At 54.0% G+C, this 11665-nt stretch overlaps 1 long non-coding RNA gene across 1 annotated transcript; it reads left to right on the forward strand.

The window, feature by feature from the left end:
• Positions 1-1095: 1095 nt before the first annotated feature.
• Positions 1096-3202, forward strand: LOC128778078 (uncharacterized). The gene is made up of 2 exons (XR_008423474.1): positions 1096-1855; positions 2292-3202. It is a non-coding gene; the product is annotated as an uncharacterized LOC128778078 (long non-coding RNA).
• The last annotated feature ends 8463 nt before the right edge of the window (positions 3203-11665 follow it).

Raw genomic sequence — 11665 nt, forward strand, 5'->3', positions numbered from 1 at the left:
GCAAAATACAAGCTAGTAGTACCCCTCCCCGCCCCCAGGTGGGATCCGCGTGATATTCTTTGGACACCCCCGGGCTCCCCGAGAACAAACGAAAGGGGTTTCAGTGCTTTGACCTGGGAAACTAAGGCAAATGAAGAGTTAAATCGCCTTACTGCCTCCAGCCCATTGGCACATCCTTGAAACGGGCAGAACGACCTCCTTCTAGGAGCTCAGCTGCCTCGATGAGGACACTTTGCCGGGGGGACAAAAGAGAATCTTAGCTTAATATTATCCTGACCCCCCCAGGATCCCGTGAGTCCACTTGAACGTGGAAAAATGCCTTTGGAAACTTCCTTTATGTCCACTGCCCCAGGATATGTGTTGGCAATCATACTCCCAGCTGACGGCCCCTGATAGCCATCTGAAGGGTCAGACGACTGAGGTTTTACTAAACGGTAATCAATGACGTTTTCCTAACCCGGCGAGCCCCTCAAAGTCCTGGAAACCTTGCTTCCGAAATACCTGAGAGACTTCCTCTATCCCTGATCCCCTCCCAACCCGAGGGGATAGAATCAGTTACCTGTCACGACCCCAGAGTAGCTCTCCCCGCCCACGGGGTCCTGTCCCCGGGCTTTAATAAAATCCCCTGTTTGCACCAAAGACGTCTTCAAGAATTCTTTCTCGGCTGTCGGCTCCGAACCCCACCATCACCCCCAAAACCCCATCATCGGTGGGGTCGTGATGCAACAACCTTCCTGTCACAAGACAGAGGGACAGGCCCCAACGCTGAAGGACCGGGGCCTTGGGAGAATCAGGCAGCCAGAGCCATCCAAGAGTTTAAGCCTCAGGGGCGCCTGGGTGACAGGTAACTCGGTCGGTTACGCGTCCGACTTTCGGCCCAGGTCATGGTCTCACGGTTCGTGAGTTCGAGCCCCGCGTCGGGCCCTGTGCTGACGGCTCAGAGCCTGGAGCCCGCTTGGGATTCTGTGTCTCCCTCTCTCTCTGCCCCTCCTCTGCTCCTGCTTTCTCTCTCTGTCTCTCTCTCTCAAAAATAAATACACATTAAAAAAAAATAGCACACAACTTTACAGGAAAAAAAGAAAAAAGAGCCTAATCTCTCTGCATTACAACGGCGAGCTGGCAAATAGTTAACCACTGGCTCTTTGGGGGAGGAAACAGCCCTGATTTGCAGGTTACCGATTTCGAATATGACCTTGTCGAAAGCGGAGATCGGAAGAAATACACAGTAGCCCCGGTTAAGCGTCCAGCTCCGGATCTCAGCTCAGGCCTTGATCTCAGGCTCGTGAGTTCAAGCCCCGGGTGGGGCTCCAGGCTGGGCGCGAAGCCTACTTAAAACAAAACCACAGACACCAATGGCCCACACGTTAGGGAGTGTTTCTACCGTGCGGACAAGAAAGACATAAATAATCTCTGGAGCAGAGATTAGCCTCCTCGTTACGGAGCGACACATGTTGACCACCGATCGTCTTTGTGTTTAATGTAATTTATTTCATCGCGAGTGCACATCATTTCATTTGCGGCAACTGGCCGAGTTTAACGACAGGCTTGCAAAATTCCCGAAAGTTTGGCAATCAGCTCTCCCAGACGGTTATGAGCCAGCCCCAGCACACCAGGGAGACATCTCCCAGATGAGAAAGAGAAAGCCAACTTTCGGACAAGTCGCTACAAGGCCGTGTCTGGGCCTCAGTCTTCTCGCCGAAGAGTGAGCCCCGCTCTTCAGCTTCGCGGCTCCTTTCCGGATGTGGAACGCTTCAGGCTCCTACCTCAGGGCCTTTGCACGTGCTGTCCCCCCGCCGCTGTTTGCACCCTTGCCCCCAGATAACCACGGATATGGGAAACAAAGGCGGAAAGAAAGGTAGATGAGATCGCATTTCCTCATAACCCCACAGCCCACTGAGAGATAGCTACCTGAGATCGAGTACTGAAGTTTATTTTGAGAAAAAGCATACTCACACAAACACGCGTGAGGGGCACAGAGAGAGGAAGAGAATCCCCCGTGTGGCGGGGGGCGGGGGGGGCTCGATCTCAGGAACCGTGAGCTCCTGACCTGAGCAGAAACCAAGAGTCGAGCCCTTAAGGACCAAGCCATCCAGGGACCCCAACTCCCAACATCCGACCCACTACGTAATGTTAACATGTACTTACTTTGTCGATCTACTGTCTTCCCCACTTGGAATGTCAACTCCCTTTTCCGCTGGAGCCCCAGGGCCTAGAACGGTACCCGGCATACAGTAGGCGCTCAATACGCAAGTGTTGAATAAGTGAATATATTCTTTTTTTTTTTTTTTAAGGAGGCTCTACGACCAACGTGGGGCTCGAACTCACAACCCCAAGATCGAGAGTCACCGGCTCCAGCGACCTGAGCCAGCCAGGCGCCCCTGAATGTACCCTTACGTTTAAAAAAAAACGGGGGGGCAGGATCATGTGAATTACCTCCATAGCATTTCACCAGCTGTATTTACTTACATATGATCGACTATCTCTGGGAAAAAACCCAAGAAACTGGTGGCCCCAGGCCCCCCCCCACCCGGAGGGGCCCCAGGGGGGAAGGGAAGGCTTTCACTGCATCCCCCTCCTGTGCTTTTAGAGATCTGTGCCTTTAATTACCTATTAACATTTTTTTCAAGTGTTCTATAAAAAGTACTGCCTCGGGCTGCTGGGGGAACAGGGATGGAGGAGGGTGAGCATGGGCTGCGAGGAGGCTGGGGCAGTGACCTGAGAGCGGGGACTGGACAGGGCTGCCAAGCCCTCATCGCCTGTTCCAGAAGGTCCCGCCACGGAATGTTCTGCACGAAGCCCTTAGGGGCGCTGGGAGGCGAGGCTTGTCCCTCAGACCCGGCCCTCTTGGCCTGGCCTCTGCAAGCCAGCCGCAGGGCCTCCCCGAAAGGCACTTTGGCCACCTCCGTCCCCGCACCAAAGGATCCCGATAAGACCCACCGCCTCCAACTGTCCAGGGGATCAAAGCTGCGAATCCTTGGGGCGCCCGGGTGGCTCAGTCGGTGGAGCGTCCCACTTCGGCTCGGGTCACGATCTCGCGGTGTGGGGGTTCGAGCCCCGCATCAGGCTCTGTGCCGACAGCTCAGAGCCTGGAGCCTGCTTCGGAGTCTGTGTCTCCCTCTCTCTCTGCCCCTCCCCTGCTCATGCTCTGTCTCTCTCTCTCTCCCTCTCTCTCAAAAATAAATAAACCTTTAAAACAACAACAGCAACTCTGAATCCTTCATACCCCGTCTACAAGGGCAGGAGCACCGGACTGAGTTGCACCCCCAGAGGGAGAGGTCAGCTTCCTTCCTCCACAATGATCTGACAGGCGTCAACTCTTTGTCAGGCACCCGGCCAGGGATCAGGGAGCTGGGGGGTGAAGGGAGGCCTCGGCAGACAAAAAAAAGGAGTCCGTGGAAGTAGGAACAGGGTTTTTGTTGGTTTTTTGTTGTTTTTTTTTTAAGTTAAATCCTGCAAGAATAATTGGTCTGCGATCTGACTGAGAAGGTGCCCTCCTGGTGAGGAAGTGGGGAGGGAGAAGCAGGCGGAGGGAACAGCGAGCGCAATGGCCCAGAGGCCGGGAATGAGCCCAGAGAGTTCAGGAATCAGGAAGAAGGCCAGTGCGGCCGGATTGAAGGGAACGAGGGAAAAGTGTCATCAGATGCAGCTGAAAAGACAGGTCTCCGTGGGAGTCATCGACTCTGTCAGGAGCTTGGTAGCATCCCCTCCTCCGGGAAGCCCTCCTTGGCTGCATCAGGTGCCCCCATCCCGATCCTGTTCAACCCGGGCTTGTCACTCTCTAGTCATCGGCCTGTCTCCTGCAATGCCCGGGGTAGGACTGATCACCATGGGTCCCCAGCCCTGTCCAGCACATACCTGGGTGCACAGCAGTTGCTCGGTAAACGACGAGGCTGCATGGAGCAAGCTGAGGGCACAGCACAGGCCAGCAGCAGCCCCTCCCCCAGGCGGAACACGTGTGATAGTCCCCGGACACCCCCGGGGCTCCCCACGAACAAAGGAAAGGGGTTTAAGTGCCTGCCGCGGAGATGGGGGAAACTAAGGCAAATGAAGAATTACGTCCCCTTACCGCCTCCAGCCCGTTGGCACGTCCTTGACACGGGCAGAGTGCCCTCCCCCCAGGGGCTCGGCTGCCTCGATGATGACACTTCGCTGGGGGCAAAAGGGAGCCTTGGCGGTCACCTCCAAAGGCTCAGCTTCCGGGTCAGGTGGGCGGGACTAATCCAGCTCTGCTTCCTGGCGGCTGGCCGGCCTAGGAGGGAAGCGAGATGACAGAAGCCATACGGGTAATGGCAAGGGAATTTTGATTATGCTGGTTTTTCCTTCTCATTGGCTTAACACGATCCTGACCCCCCCCCCCCCCCCCAGGATCCCGTGAGTCCACTTGAACGTGGAAAAAGGCCTTTGGAAACTTCCTTTATGTCCACTCCCCCAAGATACTCCCAGTTTATGGCCCCTGATATCCATCTGAAGGGTCAGACGACTGAGGTTTTACTAAACGGTAATCAATGGCGTTTTCCTAACATAGAGAGCCCCTCAAGGTCCTGGAAACCTTGCTTCCGAAATACCTGAGAGACTTCCTCTATCCCTGATCCCCTCCCAACCCGAGGGGATAGACGAGTTACCTGTCACGACCCCAGAGTAGCTCTCCCCGCCCACGGGGTCCTGTCCCCAGGCTTTAATAAAATCCCCTGTTTGCACCAAGGACGTCTTCGGGAATCCTCTCTTGGCCATCAGCTCCGGACCCCGCGCCCCCCGCCTTCACCCGGAAACTTCATCAGTAAACGCCCCGGGAGGCTGACCTTGGCTGCCTCCCCGTCTCCCCTCAGCCTTGCCTCTTCCTGACCCAGGCCTGCATTCCTGAGCGCCCCATCCGGCTCCTGCCTTCCATCCCATCCTCAAAGGCTCCTCTGGGGAGGATTCCCAACAAGGCCAGGGGCCTCTGATGGGCTGCCGTCCAAGGTCAAGGCTCTGAAGTGGTCGGATCAAACACTTCTAGGGCTGCCCTTGGGCCGGGCCAGCGTGGGGAGGCTCAGAGGAGACAGAGATTCCCAGGCGTCGGTGTTCAGGGAAGGAGAATGAAAGGCAGGGTTGAAAGGCAGGGTTGAAAGGCGGGGGTCCCACCCCAGTGACAGCACGCGATTTTCAGTTGCTGACTCATTTGGGGCCAGAGGCTGAGCGAATCTTTTTTTTTTTTCTTCCTTTTCTTTTTCAGTTTATTTATTTCGAGAGAGGGAGAGAGAGAACCCCAGGCAGGCTCTGCACTGTCAGTGCAGAGCTCGATGTGGGGCTCGAACTCTCCAACCACGCGATCAGACCCGAGGGCAAGCTGGACGCTTAACCGAAGGAGCCCCCCCACCCCACCCCGCGCCAGGCGCCCCATGCTGGGCTAATCTTTAAAAATAATACAGTATTGGGGCGCCTGGGTGGTTCAGTCGGTTGAGCGTCCGGGTTCGGCTCAGGTCATGATCTCGCGGTTCGTGAGTTCGAGCCCCGCATCGGGCTCTGTGCTGACAGCTCGGAGCCTGGAGCCCGTTTCGGATTCTGTGTCTCCCTCTCTCTCTCTGCCCCTCCCCCGCTCTCACTCTGTATCTATCTCTCTCTCTAGCTCTCAAAAATAAAGATGTAAATAAATAAGTAAATAAAGAAATAAATAAATACGATATATGGGGCGCCTGGGGGGCTCTGTCAGTTCAGCGTCTGACTTAGGCTCAGCCCATGATCTCGCGATTCGTGGGTTCGAGCCCCGTGTGGGGCTCTGGGCTGACCGCTCGGAGCCTGGAGCCCGCTTCCGATTCTGTGGCTCCCTCTCCCTCTCTGCCCCTCCCCTGCTCGTGCTCTGTCTCTGTCTCTGTCTCTCTCTCTCGAAAGTGAAAGCATTAAAAATAAGATTTAAAAAATAATACAATCTATTCACGTCAATGGGTAACATGTAGTCAGACTGTGTAACTCAGAAGGTTCGAAAGGCCTAAAGGGAAAAGTATTCCATTTTTAGGATTTTCCAAGGAGCGGGGGGAGTACCTTTCAGGTTGGGTGCCGGCAGCTCACAATCTTTTAAACGATATCTGCTGCCCACGCAGGTCCCCTTCCCGGAGGCAACTGTTATTACCAGTTTCACTCAAAATGTTGCTCAAAGGATATTCACTAGGCGCCTACTATGCGCCAGGCACTGTCCTAAGGGCTGAGGATATAATAGAGGGGGCTGGGGAGTCCGTATTTTTTAACATTTACTTATTTATTAAAAAATGTTTTTTAATGTTTATTTATTTTTAAGAGAGAGAGAGAGGGAGACTGTGAGCGGGGCAGGGGCAGAGAGAGAGGGAGTCACAGAATCCGAAGCAGGCTCCAGGCTCCGAGCGGTCAGCACAGAGCCCGACGCGGGGCTCGAACTCACGACCGTGAGATCATGACCTGAGCTGAAGTTGGACGCTTACCTGACTGAACCCCCCAGGCGCCCCTATTTATTTATTTTTGATAGAGAGAGAGAGAGAGAGAGAGAGACAGAGGCAGAGTATCCCAAGTAGACTGCACTGCCGACAGAGAGCCCGATGCGGGGCTCGAACTCCTGAACCGTAAGATCGTGACCTGAGCCGAAATCAAGAGTCAGACGCTTCGCCAGCTGAGCCACCCAAGCGCTCGGATCAGTATCTTTTTTTTTTTTTTTTTAATAGAAAGGTCAGAGAAGATCAAACCGTTTTGAGTGCTGGTGGGGGTGAGCTAGATTCCTAGATGCCAGAGGAGAAGCGGAGGAGAGAGAGGAGCCCGGCTGGAATGTTGTCCATATCTAGGCAAAACAGGAAGGGTCCCCAGGCTCAAGGGCGGCCACAGCATTTGCCAAAGATAGACACAACAATCTCTCCCATCCCATCCCACACGCTCTTACAGTGCGACCTCGATGTGCTTCCCACTGTGGTTTTTTTTTTAAGGCTATGTGTTTCTTTTGAGAGAGACAGAGACAGCGTGAGTGGGGGAGGGGCAGGGAGACAGGAAGAGAGAGAGAGAATCCCAAGCAGGCTCTACACTGGCAGCGCGGGGCCGACATGGGGCTCGAACTCACGAACCTTGAGATCACGACCTGAGCCCAAACCGGGAGACGGATGCTTAACCGGCTGAGCCACCCGGGCGCCGCGCCACACACCCCCCCCCCCCACTCCCGCTGAGGGTGTTTTGTGTGAGGGTACGTTCCCTCGCCCTTGACACTGGGCAAAACTTCGCGTCTACGCAGACCAGTAAAGCGAGTGGAGGTGAGGCTTCCGAGGACCAGGTATCTCCCACTTGCTTTTAGGGCACCCGCTCCTGGAACCCGGCCACTTGGCTGTGCGGATGATCAAGGAGCCCACGCCGGGAGGTCCCATAAAGGTATGGCAGCCGTCAGCCCAGCTGAGGTCCCGGCCACCAGCTGCCGGCACCAACTCCCGGACGTCGCGAAGATTCCTCCAGCTGTTTCCGGCTCCCAGCAGGGAGTTGCCTCCCAGGTCTGCCACTCTAGCCGGCCGAGGCCCCAGATATCGGGGCGCAGAGACAAGCTGTCCTCGCTGTGCCTCGCTCAAATTCCTGACCTACAGAATCCATGGATGTCATAGAGGGATTTTTTGTTACGCAGCAGTAGATAACTGATACACCGAGTAGTGGGAGGAGGCAAGAGGTAGATGGGTGGGGAGGAGTCTGGGAAGGTTTTCCTCTGGTGGGTTCTCTTCTCTCAGTGATGTAGAAAGCAACGTCCCCACTGAGAGTGGGCAGAAAGGGAGGAGACGTAGGCGTCTGAGCCGTCTAGGAAACAACTCGAGTCCACCGACGAATGAGTGGATAACCCAAACGTCGTAGGTCCACACAAGGGAACATTATTCGCCCTCCATCTTTCCCCGCCTCCATCAGGCTGGTGTGAACGTCCTGGTGGAGGCTTTCGAGAACTCCAGAGCATTAACAATGCCGACGAGGGGAGCATCTGCCAAGTTCTTATTAGGCCACGCTCCAGAGTCATTTTCCAGCTTCTGATTGCGATGACGAAGCCCGATTACACGGAAATCACTGACGATCACGGAGCTGGGAAAATTGCTCTGAAGCTTCCAGACCCGTCCCATTAGTCTGATTTTATTTGCACTGACAAACCACAGCTGGTGTCTCGGACCAAGAGGAAGTAGGACAACAACGTATAGGAGGGAGAGTCCCGGCAGTCTTTCTCGAAGGGTGTAATACGTACGCACAAATAAAATACCTCAGTGGGGGGAAAAAAATGAAAGGAAGTTCTGACGAGGTGGATGAACCTTGAAACATCGCACTGAGTGAAGGAAGCCAGATGCCAGAGGATAAATATTGTATGGTTCCATCCATATGAACTATCCAGAAGAGACAAGTCTGTAGAGACCGAAAGAGTGGGGATGGTTGCACAGCATTGTGAATGCGTTGAATGACACTGAAGTTTACCCTTTTATTTTACTTTTTTTTTATTGTTTGTAACGTTTATTTATTCTTGAGAGACAGAGCATGAGTGGGGGCGGGGGAGAGAGAGGGAGACACGGAATCCGAAGCAGGCTCCGGGCTCTGAGCCATCAGCACAGAGCCCGATGAGCCATCAGCACAGAGCCCGATGCGGGGCTCGAACCCACGAACCGCCAGATCGTGACCCGAGCCGAAGTCGGCCGCTCAACTGACTGAGCCATCCGGGCGCCCCTATTTTATTTTTTGTAAATGTTTACTTATTTATTTTGAGAGAGAGCGCACATGAGAGAGCACAAGAAGGGAGAGGGGGAGAGAGAGAGAATCCCAAGCAGGCTCTCCCCTCAGCAAGGAGCCTGACATGGGGCACCATCCCACGACCCTAGGATCCTGACTTGAGACACAATCAGGAGTCAGATACTTGGCCAACTGAGCCACCCAAGCCCTGAATCTTACACTTTTCAAAGGTTAAAATGATAAAGTTTGTGTTATGCATATTTTTTCCTTTTTTTTTTTTTAGGTAAGGCCTACACCCAACATGGGGCTTGAACTCACGACCCCAAGATCAAGAGTCGATGCTCGCTCTACCGACTGAGCGACCCAGGTGCCCCTATGTTATGTATCTTTTACAATCTAAAAAAACTTAGGAGTGGGGCACCTGGGTGGCTCAGTCAGTTGAGCGTCCCCCTTCAGCTCAGGTCACGATCGCCCGGTTCGTGGGTTCGAGCCCCGCGTCGGGCTCTGTGCTGACGGCTCGGAGCCTGGAACCCGCTTCGGATCCTGCGTCTCCCTCTCTCTCTGCCCCTCCCCCGCTCACGCTCTGTCTCTCTCTCAAAAATAAACATTAAAAAAATTTTTTTTTTAAAGTTGAAATGGTGGAGGAAGTGTGTGGTTGTCGGCTGTGACAGGTGTCCCCTCTGGTCACAGGACAGAGCGGGAGGTGAAGGGTGGGCTGACGGCAAGGTCTTTCGAGGACAAGAGGTCAAGTCGCTGAGGAGCCAGCACACTGGAACGGCCATCTCCGTGCATTTGGAATTGCGGGAGAATTAGGACAGGAAGGGGTGACAGAAGCCAGGGGACCACGGGCCAGGGAGCTGGGGGTCTGCCATTGATTGTGCCACAAGGGGTGGCACCTGCCGTCCGTGTCCGTGGGAACAGCCAGGCTCACATTCTGGAGGGAGAGCGTCATCATCTGTAAGCCCTTTACCGGCCTGACTCCCTCCTCCAGGAAGCCTTCCAGGGTTGTTCCGAATCTCTCCTCCCCTGCCCAATCTGGCTTCTCCTACCTTGGATCCCTGCTCTTGGGAGAAGAGGGGGAGGAGGAAGCTGGGGATGGGGGGTGGGGGAGTGGAAGTAAGGGCGTCTGAGGTCATCAGGAAAAACATCCATAATATGTAGACCCTCCACAAATATCTATTGAGGGCCCACTATGTGAGTGGGAAGATTACCCCGGATCATCTGGGGGCATCGAATGTCATCAAGGGTCCTAATAAGGGAAAGAGGAAGGCAGGAGAGGCAGAGAGAGAGAGAGAGAGAGAGAGAGAGATGTGATGACAGTGGCAGAGGTAGGAGTGAGGCAAAGAGGGCCAAGGGCCAAGGGATATGGGAAGCTTCTAGAAGTTTGGAAAAAGCAAGGAAACAGACACATCCCTAGGGTCTCCAGAAGGAACACAGCTTGATTCGAGCCCAATAAGACTCATTTCAGACCTCCGGAATCGTAAGATAACAAATTTGTCTTTTTTTTTTTTTTTTGGATTTTTTTTTTTTATGTTTATTTTTGAGAGACAGAGCTCGAGCAGGGGAGGGGCAGAGAGAGAGAGACACAGAATCCGAAGCGGGTTCCAGGCTCTGAGCTGTCAGCACAGAGCCCGACGTGGGGCTCGAACTCACGGACCGAGAGATCGTGACCTGAGCCGAAGTCGGACGCTTAACCCACTGAGCCACCCAGGCGGCCCCAAAGTTTGGAATTTGAAATGGGGTGTTTAGGGAAGTCCTGGGCGACAAGATGACATTTGAGCAGACCCCTGGAATTGTGGGAAGGGCATTCTAGGAAGAGGAAAGATTCTGGCAGGGGGGATGGGGGGGGAAGCTCAGATCATGACCAGGTTTCAAGGAGCCAATGCACTTCACAGAGTGAGGGTAACAGCGGCAGCAAATGCAATGGGGACATTAGGCAGGGTGACAGACGGCGTGGAGCCTTGTGAGACCTTGGCTTTTGCTCTGAGACGGGAGCCACCAGGGGGTTTCGAGCAGAGAAGAGATGTGATCAACTTAGGTTTTTACATGGATTGCTGCGACATCTGGGGTGGGGGGGGACAGACAGCCAGGGCAGAAGGGAGGAAGCCAAATCTCAGTCACAAGAACTTCTGTAGCGATTGAACTCTTACCGTGACTCATGGCTGAGATTTATTCGGGGCTGACGATGTGTCCCGCGCGGCCCTAAAAGCAATTCAGGGCGCGGGCTCGTGCAATGCCTCCCACCTCTTCGACCCTGCTTGACACATGGGCAAACCAAGGCTCGAAAAGATCAAGTGGCTTGGCCAAGTTCATTCCTGATGGTTCCATCTACTGATTTATTTTTTGTTTCAAGTGTATTTATTTACCTTGAGAGAGACAGAGCATGAGCGGGGGAGGGGCCGAGAAACACGGACGAAGGACTTGAACAGATAATTTTCGGAGCAGGAAACTGAACCAGCCGATACATATCTCAGGGGCACCTGGGGGGCTCAGTCTTAGGTGAAGCGTCCGACTTTGTCTCAGGTCATGATCTCGCCGTCCGTGGGTTCGAGCCCCGCGTCGGGCTCGGTGCTGACAGCTCGGAGCCTGGATTCCGCTTCTGATCCTGTGTCTCCCTCTCTCTCTCTCTGCCCCTCCCCTGCGCATGCTCTTTCTCTCTCTCAAAAATAAACATTAAATTTTTTTTTTTAAAGGAAGTGTTTGTTGAAAGAATGAATAAATCTCCAAAATCACAGTGTGTGTGTATGGTCTAGTGATAACAAAGGCTGTTTTCAGGATTCCAGGACAGCGCGTTATTTTGTTGTTTATTTAACAATTTTTTTTTTAATTTTTAATGTTTATTTATTTTTGAGAGCAAGAGAGCTTGGGCAAGCGGGGGAGGGGCAGAGAGGGAGGGAGACACAGAATCCAAACCAGGCTCCAGGCCCTGAACTGTCAGCACAGAGCCCGACGCGGGGGCTCGAACCCACGAGCCGCGAGATCATGACCTGAGCCG

Source organism: Panthera pardus, unplaced genomic scaffold (assembly GCF_024362965.1).
Source record: "Panthera pardus isolate Hobbes unplaced genomic scaffold, ASM2436296v1 HiC_scaffold_18, whole genome shotgun sequence".
NCBI lineage: Eukaryota > Metazoa > Chordata > Mammalia > Carnivora > Felidae > Panthera > Panthera pardus.